General features: G+C 36.9%; 1 pseudogene; it reads right to left on the bottom strand.

Moving 5' to 3' along the window:
• The window catches only part of LOC121316401, a 91,220-nt pseudogene extending 75,851 nt beyond the window's left edge, over nt 1-15,369 (bottom strand).
• Nucleotides 15,370-17,148: the final 1,779 nt, after the last annotated feature.

Below are 17,148 nucleotides of genomic sequence, written 5' to 3'. Positions count from 1 at the left end.
TCAACTGAAGGTATTTTTCTCTTTATAAACATCTTTACATTTTTTATGGCTATCTGCTAAAAATATAATTAAAAAAGCGTGAAAAGTCAATGCCTCGCCCCAAGAGCAAACCAGGAAAGGCATCCTCAACATTCTCACTTTGTTTGAGTGTGCACAGGCATCTGGTCTCGTCCAGCGACACCAGTGATACCAATGTGCAAGATAAAATGTATAAAATCGAGAATTAGTCCTTTTTATACAAACTTGGGGTACAAGGTATTATCCCCGCTGGGGATGAAATCTCCTGCGAGAAGGGATCTAGTGGAGACGGTCAAGCATATGTCTGTATACACATGTCACTTCACAAACTTGGAATTAACATAGCATACGTTATTGAGTATATCTGATTCTGGGAATCCATATTTACATCACTCCCCTTGAATATATCAACTCCAAAATCTAATCAGCACCTTTATATGAAGGGTTATAGGTCAATACAATGTGAAAGAAATTAATTCATTAATCAAGGCCATGCAACAAGCTTAAAGTCGACACAGAAAATCAGTTCAAGAGATAACGTGATAATCAAAACAAAGCATCAGATAAAGTGCTTGTCTGGAGTCCTTTACTTTCCTAAAATCTTTCATGTATCGGTAGGTGCTTTCCTATTTCTCCCTCTCAAACGTCTGCTCCTGTGCCTCTACTATAGCACCATTGCAAATGTATGCGCCCCCAGCAGGGATACTCAGAGAAAAACAAGGTCAATTATTCAGAAAGACAATTAGATGTTTGAACACAGGCATAAAATGGCTTCAAAACAGGGCCCCTTGGGTATTTCCTGTTGTGGTAATTTAGAAAACAGTATGTGAACAACTATACAAAGTGTAAGTAGGTAGCTTATAAAAATATAATGTAAGCCCTTTTTTTTTTTTTTATCTCCCCAGGAAACATCACTATCCTGTTACAACCACATTCTTACTTTCAAAAGGCATTTGCAAGAAACTAAGTGAAAACACATAAATGTTTTTCTGGAATTTATTTAATTTAAATTTGTCTAAATCAAAGCAAACTTGTTATTCACTGTAACCTTGGTGGGAGTCTTGGCAATATGTATTATGTATTTGGCTAAAGGCTACAATTATTGTCATTCAGAACTCCCTTGGCCATTCTTCTGTGAAATGTATTTATCTTGGCTGTATAGTCCTGTATTACTGAGTTGTGCAATAGACTCTGTTGAAGCACTGATAAATGAGAAAAAGGTTTGAATTTCATGCTAAGAAAATAAAAAACAGTAAACCAAGCAAAAACAAAAGCTGGACTTGAAGTTTAACATTACCTGCTGTCCCACCTTAACCCCATCAGAATCATGGTCAAGTTCATGGACTAATGGTGACTCCAACCTATAATTACCTGACTCAACAGCAGCAGCACAGTTTATGACAGTTGTTCCAGGACTCATGCAGATGGGTGGAATCTCTCCTGGTTTTCCATTGGTCAGAACTACAATATCAGCTGGGTGAATGTTAAATGAAACAGCAGAAAAATTAAGATAAAATACTGAAAAGTCACAATAATATGATGTGTTGTTTCAAATGTAACTGCAACTGTGTTACATTTGTGTGTGAATTAAAAAATAAAATAAAAAAACCTAGTGATATCCATGGTCAATCTTTCAAGTTTAGTGGGGTTTTGCACAAAACAAATTCTCTTCAAGTAATTATCAAGTAATCCAGTATCAAAAAGTTAGCTTGTGTGTCTGTTTATTTTTTATGACAGGAAATTACACCACTATTGCCATGACTGCAAAACAAATACATTGTTAAACTGATGCAGCATGAGCAAGACTCACATAAGACTTCCAGAGAATGTCTACAGTTTACAGAGATGGCAGTTCACAGCTATGCAATGTTCTCCTTCTTACATCAATCTGTTTCAAAGTTTATGAATGCAAGAGGTCTTCTTGTTCTTTCCAGATGCATTTTTACTAGATCCACTCCAGAGAGCAGAGTAAGGTTTGTAGCAGAAGTGTCATATACATCTATTTTCAAGGGGTGCACTCAACGTATTCTGGCCTTAAAAGTTTTTCCTGTGTTATGTTCTTTGTATTGGTTCAATTTGACAAACTTCATGTTATGCTGACACAGATACAGAAGATCTGGAAATCTGTGTCTGCAAGAGTCCTAGGGTCCAATTCATAAAGAATGTGTTTGTGAAAAAATGCGCAAAAGTTACAAATTTATCAGCACAATAATGCTTTCATAACCCCTTACGTTTTGTTGTATAAAGGTTACTGTACTCATCATATGTGTTGCATTTTGCTGCCATCTTGTGGTATATCAATGACAGAGCATTCAACTTCTCACTGACCACCAACAGGGTAATAACAGGAGAGGCCTTTATAATAGGAAATTCTATATGAATGTCACAGACACCTAAGGCCTCAAGAGGATACTGTCATAGAGGATACTGTCAATATATATATATATATATATATATATATATATATATATATATATATATATATATATATATATATATATATATATATCTAGGAGTTTGCTAAGACATTGGAACACTGATGAAACATTTGTCAAACTTAATTGTCTGTTTATTATTATTGAAGATCTTATGATTGTGTGTTTAAAATAAGTAATGATTAATCAAATGACAAAAATACCTGTTTTTGTAGGTTTTCGGAGTTCCAAACACAGCTCATAGCCACCCCACCTTTCCTTTGTATTAGACACTACAGAGCAACTTCAAGCGCTCCATTCTCCCCTACGCTTAGAACCGTAACTCCTTCTAAAGATTTACCTGTAAGGAAGTCATAGCTTGCATTATTATAGTAAATTATTTATATATACACTACCGGTCAAAAGTTTTAGAACACCTCCATTTTTCCAGTTTTTATTGAAATTTACGCAGTTTAATGTCTCAATGCACTCAAATTAAAGCATAGAACAAATAAACAGTTGGAGATGAAAAAGAAATCATGGAATCGTTTTGTTTTCTATGAAATGTATATATACACCGTAAAAACTTCCCTGTGTTATTTATAAAAATCAAGATTCATTTTTATATATATGCGTACTTGACGAAGACACGTTGTCAAACCGAGTTGTTTGCTGCTGCATTTTTGTTTGTTTTTAATGAAATAAACTTAAATCTTTTTAAATATAAAATCGCAGTGGTCTTATCTGAATTTTTTAGAGTGCGACCGGTCTTGGTTGACTTCGCTTAAAAACAGGAAAATGCAATTGTGAGTTCACAGACTTTTTTCTTTTCTATATACTGTATATACCCAACTCTCATTATATCCTCCTTCACTATACTGCAGATTCAGTTATATCGCAGTCCTGGAGTTGGCTCCCCAGTTTTACAGTCTAACTGAGCATGCCTTAGCTGTACTATACATAGACAATTTCAGTTAGAATTACTGTTTGCTTTATTCTGCCCTGCACATCAAAAAATTAAATATACAGAACAATTAAAAACAAAACATTAATATTGTACTTTTACCATATACACACGCATTGCAAAATAACAAAAAGCAAAGTAAGCATCTACTTGCTGAAGCCGTTTTGTTAAGCAATGCACAAGCAAAAGTCACAGGGAAAGTGATGTCAGTTCCCTAGCAACAAGCCTCCTATGTTGGGAATGGATTCTTTCAATGCAGCGGTTTGAGCATTTGAGAAAAGCGAGGAAGATTCATAAAATTAATCAGAGACTTAAGTTGATGAGAAGCAGTTACCCTCCATTGTACGAATTAAAACAGTGTGCTGCTTTTTGTACGAAAAATGAGAAAAAGCAGGTTGCGTAGAGGACCCTGACGCCTCTGATTAAAACGAGGGAGTGGTTGTACAGTATTTGTTAATGTTAGCCTATTTGTTTTTCTATGGGTCTCTTAGAACATAAGAAAGTTTACAAACGAGAGGAGGCCATTCGGCCCATCTTGCTCGTTTGGTTGTTAGTAGCTTATTGATCCCAAAATCTCATCAAGCAGCTTCTTGAAGGATCCCAGGGTGTCAGCTTCAACAACATTACTGGGGAGTTGATTCCAGACCCTCACAATTCTCTATGTAAAAAAGTGTCTCCTATTTTCTGTTCTGAATGCCCCTTTTTCTAAACTCCATTTGTGACCCCTGGTCCTTGTTTCTTTTTTCAGGCTGAAAAAGTCCCTTGGGTCGACACTGTCAATACCTTTTAGAATTTTGAATGCTTGAATTAGGTCGCCACGTAGTCTTCTTTGTTCAAGACTGAACAGATTCAATTCTTTTAGCCTGTCTGCATATGACATGCCTTTTAAGCCCGGAATAATTCTGGTCGCTCTTCTTTGCACTCTTTCTAGAGCAGCAATATCTTTTTTATAGCGAGGTGACCAGAACTGCACACAATATTCAAGATGAGGTCTTACTAGTGCATTGTACAGTTTTAACATTACTTCCCTTGATTTAAATTCAACACTTTTCACAATGTATCCGAGCATCTTGTTAGCCTTTTTTATAGCTTCCCCACATTGCCTAGATGAAGACATTTCTGAGTCAACAAAAACTCCTAGGTCTTTTTCATAGATTCCTTCTCCAATTTCAATATCTCCCATATGATATTTATAATGTACATTTTTATTTCCTGCGTGCAGTACCTTACACTTTTCTCTATTAAATGTCATTTGCCATGTGTCTGCCCAGTTCTGAATCTTGTCTAGATCATTTTGAATGACCTTTGCTGCTGCAACAGTGTTTGCCACTCCTCCTACTTTTGTGTCGTCTGCAAATTTAACAAGTTTGCTTACTATACCAGAATCTAAATCATTAATGTAGATTAGGAATAGCAGAGGACCTAATACTGATCCCTGTGGTACACCGCTGGTTACCACACTCCATTCTGAGGTTTTTCCTCTAATCAGTACTTTTCTGTTTTCCTTGAATCCCAACTGCGTTCAGTTTGAGAATTAATCTTTTGTGCTGGACTTTGTCAAAAGCTTTCTGGAAATCTAAATAAACCATGTCATATGCTTTGCAATTATCCATTATCGATGTTGCATCCTCAAAAAAATCAAGCAAGTTAGTTAGGCACGATCTCCCTTTCCTAAAACCATGTTGACTGTCTCCCAGTACCCTGTTACCATATAGGTAATTTTCCATTTTGGATCTTATTATAGTTTCCATAAGTTTGCATATAATAGAAGTCAGGCTTACTGGTCTGTAGTTACCTGGTTCAGTTTTGTTTCCCTTTTTGTGGATCGGTATTACGTTTGCAATTTTCCAGTCTGTCGGTACCACCCCTGTGTCAAGAGACTGCTGCATGATCTTGGTTAGCGGTTTGTAAATTACTTCTTTCATTTCTTTGAGTACTACTGGGAGGATCTCATCCGGCCCAGGGGATTTGTTTATTTTAAGAGCTCCTAGTCCCTTTAACACTTCTGCCTCAGTTATGCTAAAGTTATTTAAAACTGGATAGGAACTGGATGACATGTGGGGCATGTTGTCAGTATCTTCCTTTGTAAAAACTTGTGAAAAGTAATCATTTAACATATTTGCTATTTTTTTTTCTTCCTCTACGATTTTGCCATTTGTATCTCTTAAACATTTAATCTCCTCTTTGAATGTTCTCTTGCTGTTGTAATATTGGAAAAACATTTTGGAATTGGTTTTAGCTCCCTTAGCAATGTTCATTTCTATTTCTCTCTTGGCCTTTCTAACTTCCTTTTTGACTTGCGTTTGCAGTTCTGTGTACTCTTTCTGCGTACTTTCTTTTTGGTCCTTTTTTAATGCTCTGTAAAGTGCCTTTTTTCGCTGAATATTTTTTTTAATTGATCTATTAAACCATTTTGGCAATTTAGTTTTACATTTAGATTTGTCTACTTTAGGGATGTAATTGTTTTGCGCCTCTAGTACTACATTTTTGAAGAACAACCATCCTTCTTCTGTGGGTGTTTTCTCTATTTTACTCCAATCTACTTCTGTTAGTCTCTGTTTCATGCCTTCATAGTTTGCTTTTCTAAAATTGTAAACCTTAGCTTTAGTCTTTACTTTTGAGGATTTAAAAAACACTTCAAATGAGACCATGTTGTGGTCTGAGTTTGCCAGTGGTTCTCTGACCTCTGTTTTAGTTATTCTATCTTCGTTATTTGAAAAGACTAAATCAAGGCATGCCTCCCCTCTAGTGGGTGCCTTCACAAATTGTGTTAGGAAGCAGTCATTTGTCATTTCCACCATTTCTATTTCATCCTTCGCGCTACCCACTGGGTTTTCCCATTTTATTTGGGGGAAGTTGAAATCCCCCATTAGTATGGCTTCTCCTTTGCTACACACATTTCTAATGTCATTGTATAACAGATTATTTTGCTCACCGTCTGAATCTGGCGGTCTATAGCATGCTCCTATTATTATGCCTTTTGAATTTTTGTCTGTTATTCTGACCCATATTGATTCGGTTTTATTTTCTTTGTCCAGGTTTAACACCTGGGCTTCAAGACTGTTTCTTATGTATAGCGCTACCCCTCCTCCTCTTCTGTCCTGCCTGTCTTTCCTATACAGTGTATACCCACAAATATTATATTCGTCCCCATCACTCTCAGACAACCACGTTTCTGTAACACCTATCACATCATAGTTACCTGTTAGTGCAGTAGCTTCAAGTTCTAGAATTTTGTTTCTGATACTTCTAGCATTTATATAAATACATTTAATGGTTGTCTTACCTGAGTTTTTGTTCTTGTTTTGTTGCGGTCTCCCTTCTGTTTTTTTGTTGATTTCTCCCCCCTTCCTTTCTAGTTTAAATGCTTCTGAACCTGCTCGAGGATCTTTTCTCCGAGTAGACTGGTTCCCTTGTTATTTAAATGCAGTCCATCCCGTCTATACAGATAGTCCTCGTTGTAGAATGTGGTCCAATGATCAAGATAGGTGAAGCCTTCCCGTGTGCACCACGTCTTCAGCCATTCGTTTTGATTAATTATTTCCAGCTGTCCATATGGTCCTTTGCAAGGTGCGGGTAGTATACCAGAAAATACCACAGTTTTGGTTGGTTTTCTCCTTTTTGGGGATAGCTTGGGTCTTTAGACTTCTGGGTCGACAAGACTGGAAGCTCAGAGGGGACCACCGAAAAGTCAGACACTCCCGCTACCTACGTCTGAAAACAGCAAAAAACAACCCAAAGGTACTTAAAACTCACACCCGGTTCAAGAGTCTATCGGACAACGACAGAGTGTGTGGGAGAAGGCGTTTTCCTTCCTAGCTCTCTGAATTTCTTTTGCAGGGATTTTGGTCTGTCTCTTCCAATGTTGTTTGTACCGATGTGGACGACTACTACCGGGTCGTCTCCTGTTCGTTCTAGGAGCCTGTCCACGTTTTCAGTGATGTGCTTGACCGAGGCTCCCGGAAGGCAGCACACTGTTGTAGTAAGGGGGTCCAAACTGCGAACTGAACTTGCTGTGTTTCTCAATATGGAGTCCCCAACAATCATGACCTCCCTTCTTTTTGCTGTCTGGTCACCACTGTCAATAGGGTCCTGGATGTTGTTCCTTTCATTCTCTTGTTGTTGGTTCTGCTCATCAAAATTCTGAAGTGACTCAAATCTGTTGGTTGTTTTGATTTCTGGTGGTTGTGTTTGACGAAGTTTCTTTTTTTCCCTGCTTCTGCCTACCTGAACCCAGCTGTTCTGACCTTCTATCTCCCTGGTGGCTTTCAGTCTGTTAGGGGTGATGCAGACTTCCATGAATTGTGGGTGTGCCAGTTCCTCAAGATCCTGTTGCTGTCTCACTTCTTCCAGCTCCATTTCTAGCATACTTACTAGTTTATGCAAATCCTGGATCGCGCGGCACTTTACGCACACTTGGTTTAGCTCCGCTGGGTTTTCTCGGATTTCCCACATCAAGCAGGTGTCACAGATTACAGGCTTGAAGACCATGTTGAGGGTTTTTTTTTTTTTAAGTTTAGTTTCTTCTGCAGCCGTCAACCTGCTTTCAAACGCTTCGAAACTGCTCTGTACTTTTCCACGCCTGTACTTCTCCCACTCGCTGTCGCTTCCACTCGCTGTCGCTGGGAAGACTGCCTCGTTTAACTGCGTTGTTCTGCTGTGCTGTTGGCTCCTCCCCTCGCCCGTGTCTCAAAACGGCGCTGAATTTGAATCAGCTGCTCCGAGTTTCAGCTTGTTTGTTATCAGAAAAACACACGCGGCTGTTTGACTTTGAGCTGCTGCTGTGTTTCCCCAATGTCCTCTGTTTTCTGATTAAAGCAATTCAAGATGCAATTTCTCCTTTCTGCTTCGAAACTGCTCTGTACTTTTCCACGCCTGTACTTCTCCCACTCGCTGTCGCTTGCTATATCGCGGCCCTCGATATAATTATATATATATAATTATTATTATAGATTATATATATAATATATATATTATATCTATATATATTTATATATATATATATATATATATATACACACACACACAGTGCCTTTAAAAAGTCTACACCCCCTTGAACTTTTTTCACATTTTGTTGGGTCAGTGCCTCAGAGTTTCATGCATTTAAATGAGGATTGTTTTCCCCACTTACCTACACACCATACTCCACACTGTTAAGGGGGAAAAAAAGTTTTTATTGAGAAAAAAATTACATAATAAAAATACAAAACTGAAAGATCATAATTGGATAAGTCTCCACCCCCCCTGAGTTAATACTTGGTGGAAGCACCTTTGGCAGCAATTACAGCTGTGAGTCTGTTGGGATAGGTCTCTACCAACTTTGCACACCTAGATTTGGCAATATTTGACCATCCTTCTTTACAAAACTGTTCAAGCTCTGTCAAGTTCCTTGGGGAGTGTTGATGGACAGCAATCTTCAAGTCATGCCACACATTCGATTGGATTGGATTTAGCTCAGGGCTCTGACTGGGCCACTCAAGGATATTTACCTTTTTGTTCCTTAGCCACTCCAGTGTAGCTTTGACTGTGTGCTTTGGGTCATTATCATCTGAAAGGTGAACTTCCATCCCAGTTTCAGCTTTCTTGCAGAGGGCAGCAGGTTTTCCTCAAGGACTTCCCTGTACAGCCCCATAACATGATACTGCCACCACCACCATGTTTCGTAGTAGGGATTGAGTTCTTTGGGTGATACACTGTGTTGGGTTTGTGCCAAACATAACGCTTTGAATTTAGGCCAAAAAGTTCCATTTTAATTTCATCAGACCACAAAACTTTTTGCCAAATGGCTACAGAATCTCCTGAATGTTTTTTCACATACTTCAAAACGGGATTCAAGGTGGGCTTTCTTGAGTAATGGCTTCCTTCTTGCCACCCTACCATACAGGCCAGATTTGTGGAGTGCTTGGTATATTGTTGTCACATGCACACTTTGACCAGTCTTGGCCATAAAAGCCTGTAGCTCTTGCAAAGTTGCTACTGGCCTCTTGGCAGCCTCTTTGATCAGTCTCCTTCTTGCTCAGTCATCCAGTTTGGTGGGACGGCCTGATATAAACATACACCTTCCACTTCTTAATAATTGTCTTGACCATGCTCCAAGTGATATTCAAAGTCTTTGATATCTGTGCCTTTTCAACCACTTTGTCCCGGAGTTCTTTTAAAAGCGCCTTGGTGATCATGGTTGAGTCTTGCAGTAGTTTCAAACATGTCAGCATAACAACGAAGTCCCAAGTCCCATATGCAAGTTCATAACCCCTCAGCTTCAAGCTAGTGCCATTAGAAGCCCACATTGTTACTGTTTCCTTTAGATCAATCCTCACAGAATGCACAATTGACTAAATCATCTGACATGTCTTCCCAGCTCTTCTGCAGAAATTCCCAGAGATGTAGGGCACCTGTGGGTAGATTTGCTTTGACTCTTCTGTCCAGTTCGTCCCATACAAGTTCTATGGGATTGAGTTCTGGTGACTGGGCAGGCCAGGTCATTAGATTGAGTTGTCCTTGACTTTCTTTCCTCGCCAGATAGTTCTTGCACAACTTTGAGGTGTGTTTCGGGTCATTATCTTGCTGAAGAATGAAGGTCTGCCCAACTAGCCGTAATCCTGATGGAATGGCATGCCTTTGAAGTATGCTAGGATAGCCATGCTGGTTGAGCTTGCCATGGACTTGGTAAAGATCACCAACTCTCACCAGCAAAGCAACCCCAGATCATGACACTGAATGTAATTCACTTATGATTATCAGCTTATATAAGTACACTTATCATATAATGAAATATTAAGTGTTTATAGACAAGCTTATACAGTTAAAAGCATAGATAATCATGAAAAACCTGGTTTCAAGCAAGTGTACTCAACTTTTGACTGGTACTGTGTGTGTGTGTGTGTGTGTGTGTGTATATATATATATATATATATATATATATATATATTATATATATGATATATATATATATATATACTTATTTGGATATATTAAATTAAAATCCTATTTAAAAAAAAGTAAAATAATAGGATTTTAAAAGGATTATGGATTTAAAAGGATGTCCTATAATTATCAATGTGGTCTCGCAGGATTCGCTGAAGATGAAAACTATGAACAAAATCATCTTCAGAAAAGATGTTCCCATGTCATCTTGTGTGGGTAAATGCTGCTGTGACTTTTTTTTTTTTTTTTTTTAATATCACTGTGTAATGTTTTAAACTGTAAAACGCTTTGAAATGTGCTGTATGAATTGCGCTATAAAAAAATAAAGATTAATATTACATCTCCCTAAAGGTATGTGTACATTTTCTAGTCTTACATTATAACTAGCATCGCTAGTGCAACCCGTGAAAAGTTAGCAATATGTAAAATCAACGTTAGTAAAGACTTATGCTTTAACTAAGCTAAGTAAGAAAACTGGGTAAGGCGCTCTGGCAACAATGAGGGTTAATGCTAATGTCTAAAATTACTCAAAATTGAAAACTCATGACTTACCAATTAGCTCAGTTACTGCTCTGGCTAAAGGAGGAACAAAGCACTCACTGACATCCCCTTGGACAAGCCTCCCCACATTCATAACAGATACTCTGCAAGAAGAAAGGTTTGTGAAGGTTAAGCAACTGAACAACCCAATGGTATTTCTAATACTATTTACTCCAGTTTCAGAAATGGGATCTATAATATAATTAAAATATGGCTCAAAGAGCTACGTGGCACACGCATGATACAGGATACATTTGTTGTGCGGTCGGCAGATAACATGATACATTTCAACAACCAGGTGTCATGCTCTACGTAAAGAAAAATCTATTTTAAATAAAATCATTTAAAAAAAAAAAAGAACGTTTAGCCATGAACAACACAGAACATCTAGGAATCCCATAACAGACAGTCTGTAATATCCTGGTAAGGTTCTTGGTTTTATATTTACGACTGCAGACTACTAAAGGGATGATTTTGATTTAGTCAATCTTAATTTTAAGCATAATAAAAGGGGACCAGAATTAAAATGTATAAATTTAGTAAGAGGTATGGAAATAGATTTTAAAAGCACTGGTTAGAACCAATTTAAATAACTGGCTACTGTATATGAACTTTATAATAGATGCCACTAGCAATTCTAACACTAAGAAAAGTGACCCACTTTGATGCTGATAAACTTTGCTACAATAAAATGCATATAACAAACAACATTATAGTAATAGCGTCTTACAAAAAACGGACAGTAAATGCAAAATATCATTACATATTTCGGCAAGCCTTCAATCAGAGACCATAAATGTAAAATTAGTTCACCTAAAAAAAAAAAAAAAAACTGTTCCCACCAATGTGAGCAACTACAGCTAGAAGCCTACAGCTCACCCATCTACATCTTTCTCCATATGAAGTCGTTCAGTACTTTGCGTGTTTGTGCAGCAGGCGGAAGATGCAGAACAAGTCCATGGACTTTAGAATCTTCATTTAATTTCAGGATCTCATCCACAACCTGGGAGAGCTGAAATAACCAAGTTAGCAATGTAACATTTTTCTTAATACCTGTAGAAAGTTCCAGTACATTTTAAATCTGGAAGTACAACAAATATTGAAAGCACAAACAAAAAGATGGTACTGGCTATGCAACAACTTAATTGCCCCTTTAAGAAACACCACTGTGAAGAACTCCCTGTTAAAACATGTTGAAGTCTTTTTACAAGTTGAGTGTGTGCCCTCTGCTGTTATGTAGCACTTCAGCTTGAATAGTCCTTGAAAGGTCAGTGATCATACAGAGCAGCTGTTGTGAGTGTATAAACTCATTGCACCACAAGAACTCCAGTAAAGTAGCCTTGCCTTTACTCCAGGCAAATATGAAATACCAACTTAGGCATTTCAGAACTGACTGCAATGTACACATGCTTCAGGTAATCAAACCCAATCGTGCCTTATTCAGGATTACAGCATATGAATTGCATAAGAAATTATAGGGCACATTTCCAAATAATTATGTCCAGTCTTTATTTAACTTCAGTATTTTTAATGGCAGCAAACACCTGCAAAAGTAAATACATAAATAATTTAAGGTCTCTTAAAAAGGGCAGTTTTTTATAGCTAGAAAATATTAGAATAATAGTGTAACACAAGACTTGAAGGAAGTTATGTTGTGGCAACATAAACAGGCTTTACTTTAGTCCAAGTGAAAATAACAAAGAGAAAATATACAAAAGTATAACCAGCATAACAAATAGGTCTTCTAAGAATGTAATACACAAGGTAGGGAAATGGATTTTCAAAATCACTTAAATATTTATACTGGTTATTTGGTGCTCCAGTTAAATTAATAAATAAAAATAAAAAGCATACCTCATCTTCACTGCATTCCCTGGGCAGGCAGATATGGATGACATCTAATCCAATCTGTAAAAAAAAAAAAAAAAAAAAAAAAAAGGATTTCTTTGTAAAATCAGCACACTGTAAATGGGGGTGCCTGAGTAAAACAATAAAATGCTAAAATGGAAAGTTAAGACTAACCTCAGCAGCAATCTTCTTCTTCATTTCCAACACCTGCCTAAAGGTTAGTAAAGAGCAAGCAAGGTTTGAATAAAAAACAAATATTAAACAGCGCCAGTTCAGTTCACACCACCTCTTCAGATATACTGCTGAGAATCCAAAAACTAGCCAAATCATGTTCCTACACAACTTTAATCATACTTGAAAGAAATTGTTACTGAGAGCATCAGAACCTTAAGATATATGGAGGAACCATTCCACTCATTTGTCCTTGCAAATGTCACTCTGTTAACAATGTAAACAGTGGGATTTAACATTTTACATTGCTTTGTTTGTCAGATGGTAGATTCCTTACCTGCATAGTAGCAAGAACTGGGTTGAAAGCAGGTCTGCTTTTCTGTAATGCAGCAATCTCTTTTTTTGACTTTTGGATAGATTCCCTACAAGCAAACAAACACACTATAATAGGTAGTCAGGCTATATATTTTAGATTTTTGTAACTTTCATTCTATATAAAAATGGAATCCATTAGTTAAAGTCTGTTTCCTAGAGAACATCAATTTAATCAGAAATATTTTGTTCAACCTTTTATTCACTGTGGGCCACAAAGGCAACCTCCAGTTACATCAGCATCATTAGCAATAGCATTTTCTGCTAGTAATAATATCAAAGCTCTCAGGAACACAGGTAACTATTTAGTACAAGTATTGATTTGGGCCAATCAGAATACATAAAATAGTATGTGTTCTAAATAAATGTAATTGAACTATGCATTTTCTACCTGGTGGCTGGTCATTTTACACTAGTACCTATTAGGGGCTGGTCATATGTTAGTCATGCAGTGTAATTACAACAATAGCCAATCACCTTTGGCATAACATATTTTTTATTTCATACATGAAATACACTTTAAAAAAATCAAGAATAAGAAAAAATCTCTTCTACATGTGCAAACAGAGCGCTGTCGACTTCATGAAACAAACAATACTGACCATGTCATGGTTCAGTTTGTATTAACAAGGTACACAAAAAAAAAAAATATATATATATATATATATATATATATATATAGATAGAGAGAGATAGATAGAGGTAGATTTTTTTTTTTAATTGCATTTTTTTCAGTTTTATACTACAATATTAAGTTACCACAGCTAATATTAGATTCAATGTCAGATCTTTCAACATGTGTTTAAAATTAGAGATTAGTTTCAGTGCGGTTACCACTGAATTAAAGCGATTTCTAAGGTTATTAAACCACCGGCTGATGCTCGTCTCGGAGGGTCCAGGTTTACCCATCTTCTAATAGCATTTACCCAAAGCCAAATCCATATACTGCCACGAACTGGGCAGGTAACATGCGAAACGTGTACTGAACTCATTTTATGACCTGTATGGCCTTCCATAGTAACCACCTCCATTACGCACACGTGGTTTGTCGGGATGTATATAATAAAACAATTAGTAGTAAGCTTAATTAGTAACACATGACCTTAACTAGGTAAACCAGTAATTCTCTTTAACATGTTTTGATCAGCACGTATTAAATGAAGCCATGAGAAATGTTTTAATTTCACAAGAAAAGCTGCTTTTCCCTTACCTATACATCTGAATTACCTTGTGTACTGAGTGATTCAAAAGCAAAGTGAATTTTCCTTTCCTTTTATTATTGTTATATCAAATGCATAAAAGGAAGGTAAATACATTGCAGGTAAAATAGGACTGCTTTTAGTTTTAGTACGACAGGTTCTAAATTAAATAATTGATTTGTACTTTGATTTATTCCATTTAATAAATACCTACCTTGCAACTTAAAACATGTTATAGGGAATCGCGCTGTAAATCCTGCACAGTCCCAATCATGTCTGCTCTGCATGAACCCCAATACAGTCATGATTGTTTTTTTTTTTAATTTTAACTTAATTAATGACTTTTCAATTACGCTGTTTGCCTGTAGTGTCAAGGTGAAGCAGTTTAAAAGGGACCCCTTTCATGAATTTTTGTATCCTTGTCCAATTTTCTCATGCAAGAGGTTACAAATGAAAGGAAGAGACAATTTTCTGGTAAGGTCTCACTTATCTGTAAAAGCAGTTTTAATTAAGGAATAAATCTTCTAAACTTAGAAAAACTGTAATGGCTCAAACTGCTATGCAATGGGAGTCTTTTTCCTGCAACTGGAAATGAACACATTTTGATCAGGTTTATAATACCAGCCCAATTATAAATACAGCACAACAGTCAACACATATAATATAAAGCCTTTGCGTTGATTTATTTATTTTTTGTATACCTTATAGCGACTTCTGTCCCGGGACTCCCGGTTCTGTTCAGGTGTTTGCCCACCTGGATTCTGCTGCTACTTCCATGCTTAATACTAGGGCTCCAATTGCAACTACCGAGCGGCACCGGCTCTCTGTCACACCCCAGAATCCGTACTCCAAATCTGGACCTGCTAACAGAACGGGTCGTGAAACTCCCGCAGACCCCACAAATCGCAGACAACCTCATGTTGGTTAGTAAATAAGTAATAAGGATGGTGAAGAGATAAGCAGTAGTGAATCAGTAAGAGACAGACGCTGCACAGGAACGCGCAGGCGCAGTGTTATTTAATTTTTTTTTTTTTTTTTTTTTTTTTTTTTTAAAGGAAGTATGCCAAACTTCTCACAAATTTTAGTAACTTACAAATAATTATACTGTAATTTGTTTTTTTATTTAGACACTGTTCTTAACAGATTATTTAATAACAGTTATGTGTGCTTGCAGCAGCATCTCTGACTGGGCCACTTAAAAGTGTGGAATACGGCTCTTTACTTCCTCGGATATTGCAAGGATAATACAAATTATCGGTTGCTACGCTGTTCTAAACAATATGGCGACACATTTTCAACGTTAAAAACAGGGAGTTATTTTTTTCATAAGAAAAAATGGGGAGAAATTAGTGTGGCGTTTGATGGACAACAGTTAAAGATAGTACAACTGTTAGATGAGAAATTGAAATGGACACAGCAGATAGACAAAATAGTTATTGGATGTAAAAGATGAATTTATAGAGTTTATCAGGGAGCAATGATTTAAGGAGCATCGATTAGGCCTATTATGGATGTGTGAGAATGCAGTCAGTAAGGATCTGGGAAAACTGGATGTGGTGGTACAAGCTATGGCTCTTTAGCAGCATTGCTAGTAATTGCTGGAAATGCCACAGTATTTAAGAAAATGCTGAGAATGCAGTTGGGTTAAATTGACTGGAGGATGGAAATCCTGTGTGTGATAAAACTGTTGGGGTGAGAATTAAAGATACTGAGGATCAGGAAACGCAGATATTGTTTAGGAAGGGTGCGAAAGAGTACAATCAAATATTAGTCTGTGGTGTTTTTAAAACTCCTCTGATTTCTTTGTTGAAAGAAAAAGAGAAGCAAAGGACATTGAATTTAACGGGCATTGAGATGGGTAAGTAATGATTGGGACTTGGGAGAATTATTGTAAAATTTTTACAAATGGGGCAAAAAATACAGATAATGGCAGGGTTGCAGCAGCTTGTTATATACTGGAATTTGAGGTGCGAAAGCATATTCGTATTACAGATGATGTGTCAATTATCACAGCAGAATTGATAAGGATTATATTGGCATTGCAATGGATTGTAGAGGTCAATAACTTATTGTCAGATTGCTTTTTTTAAGGTTTGTATGTAATTTTAGTATGGATTCCGGGTCATATAGGAATAGATGGGAATGAGAGGGTGGATGTGTTAGCTAAAATAGCAGTGAAGAAAGAGCTAATGGATATGCAGTATAGATTAAATGAATATTCTAAAATAATTGAGAAACAGATTATGAGTGAATGGCAGAATATATAGAGGGTTCAGAACCAGAGGGGCGTAAGTGCATGTAGTATATCATATGAAAGTTCTTGATGAGATCTACTAAGCACCAAACTGACCTAACTGAAATCAAACTGCACTGAATAAAGCAAGAATTAAAGACACAGCGGCAGAATTTAGTTAAACTTGGTGCCAGGAGGGCTTAAGAGCACATAAGCCCCTCTTGTATTGCGGGATGGATCGTGTGACAGCAGATAAGACACAATGGCTAAAAAGAAGTAAGAAAAGGTATCGTGTAAAACAAAATCTAACTGCAGAGGATATTTTACTTAGTTTAATGGAAGATTCAGACAAACGGTCCAATCCGAATCGGAGCCGGACAATGGCAATGGAAAATCTGGTAAATTACTATATTTCACAGTAGTACTTTAAGTATAAATTATGTTATATGGCTGCATCTGTAAACA

The sequence above is a fragment of the Polyodon spathula genome, chromosome 5 (assembly GCF_017654505.1).
Source record: "Polyodon spathula isolate WHYD16114869_AA chromosome 5, ASM1765450v1, whole genome shotgun sequence".
Classification (NCBI taxonomy): Eukaryota; Metazoa; Chordata; class Actinopteri; order Acipenseriformes; family Polyodontidae; genus Polyodon; species Polyodon spathula.
Note: the sequence above shows the minus strand (reverse complement) of the source record. Positions and strands in the feature narration are given on the sequence as shown.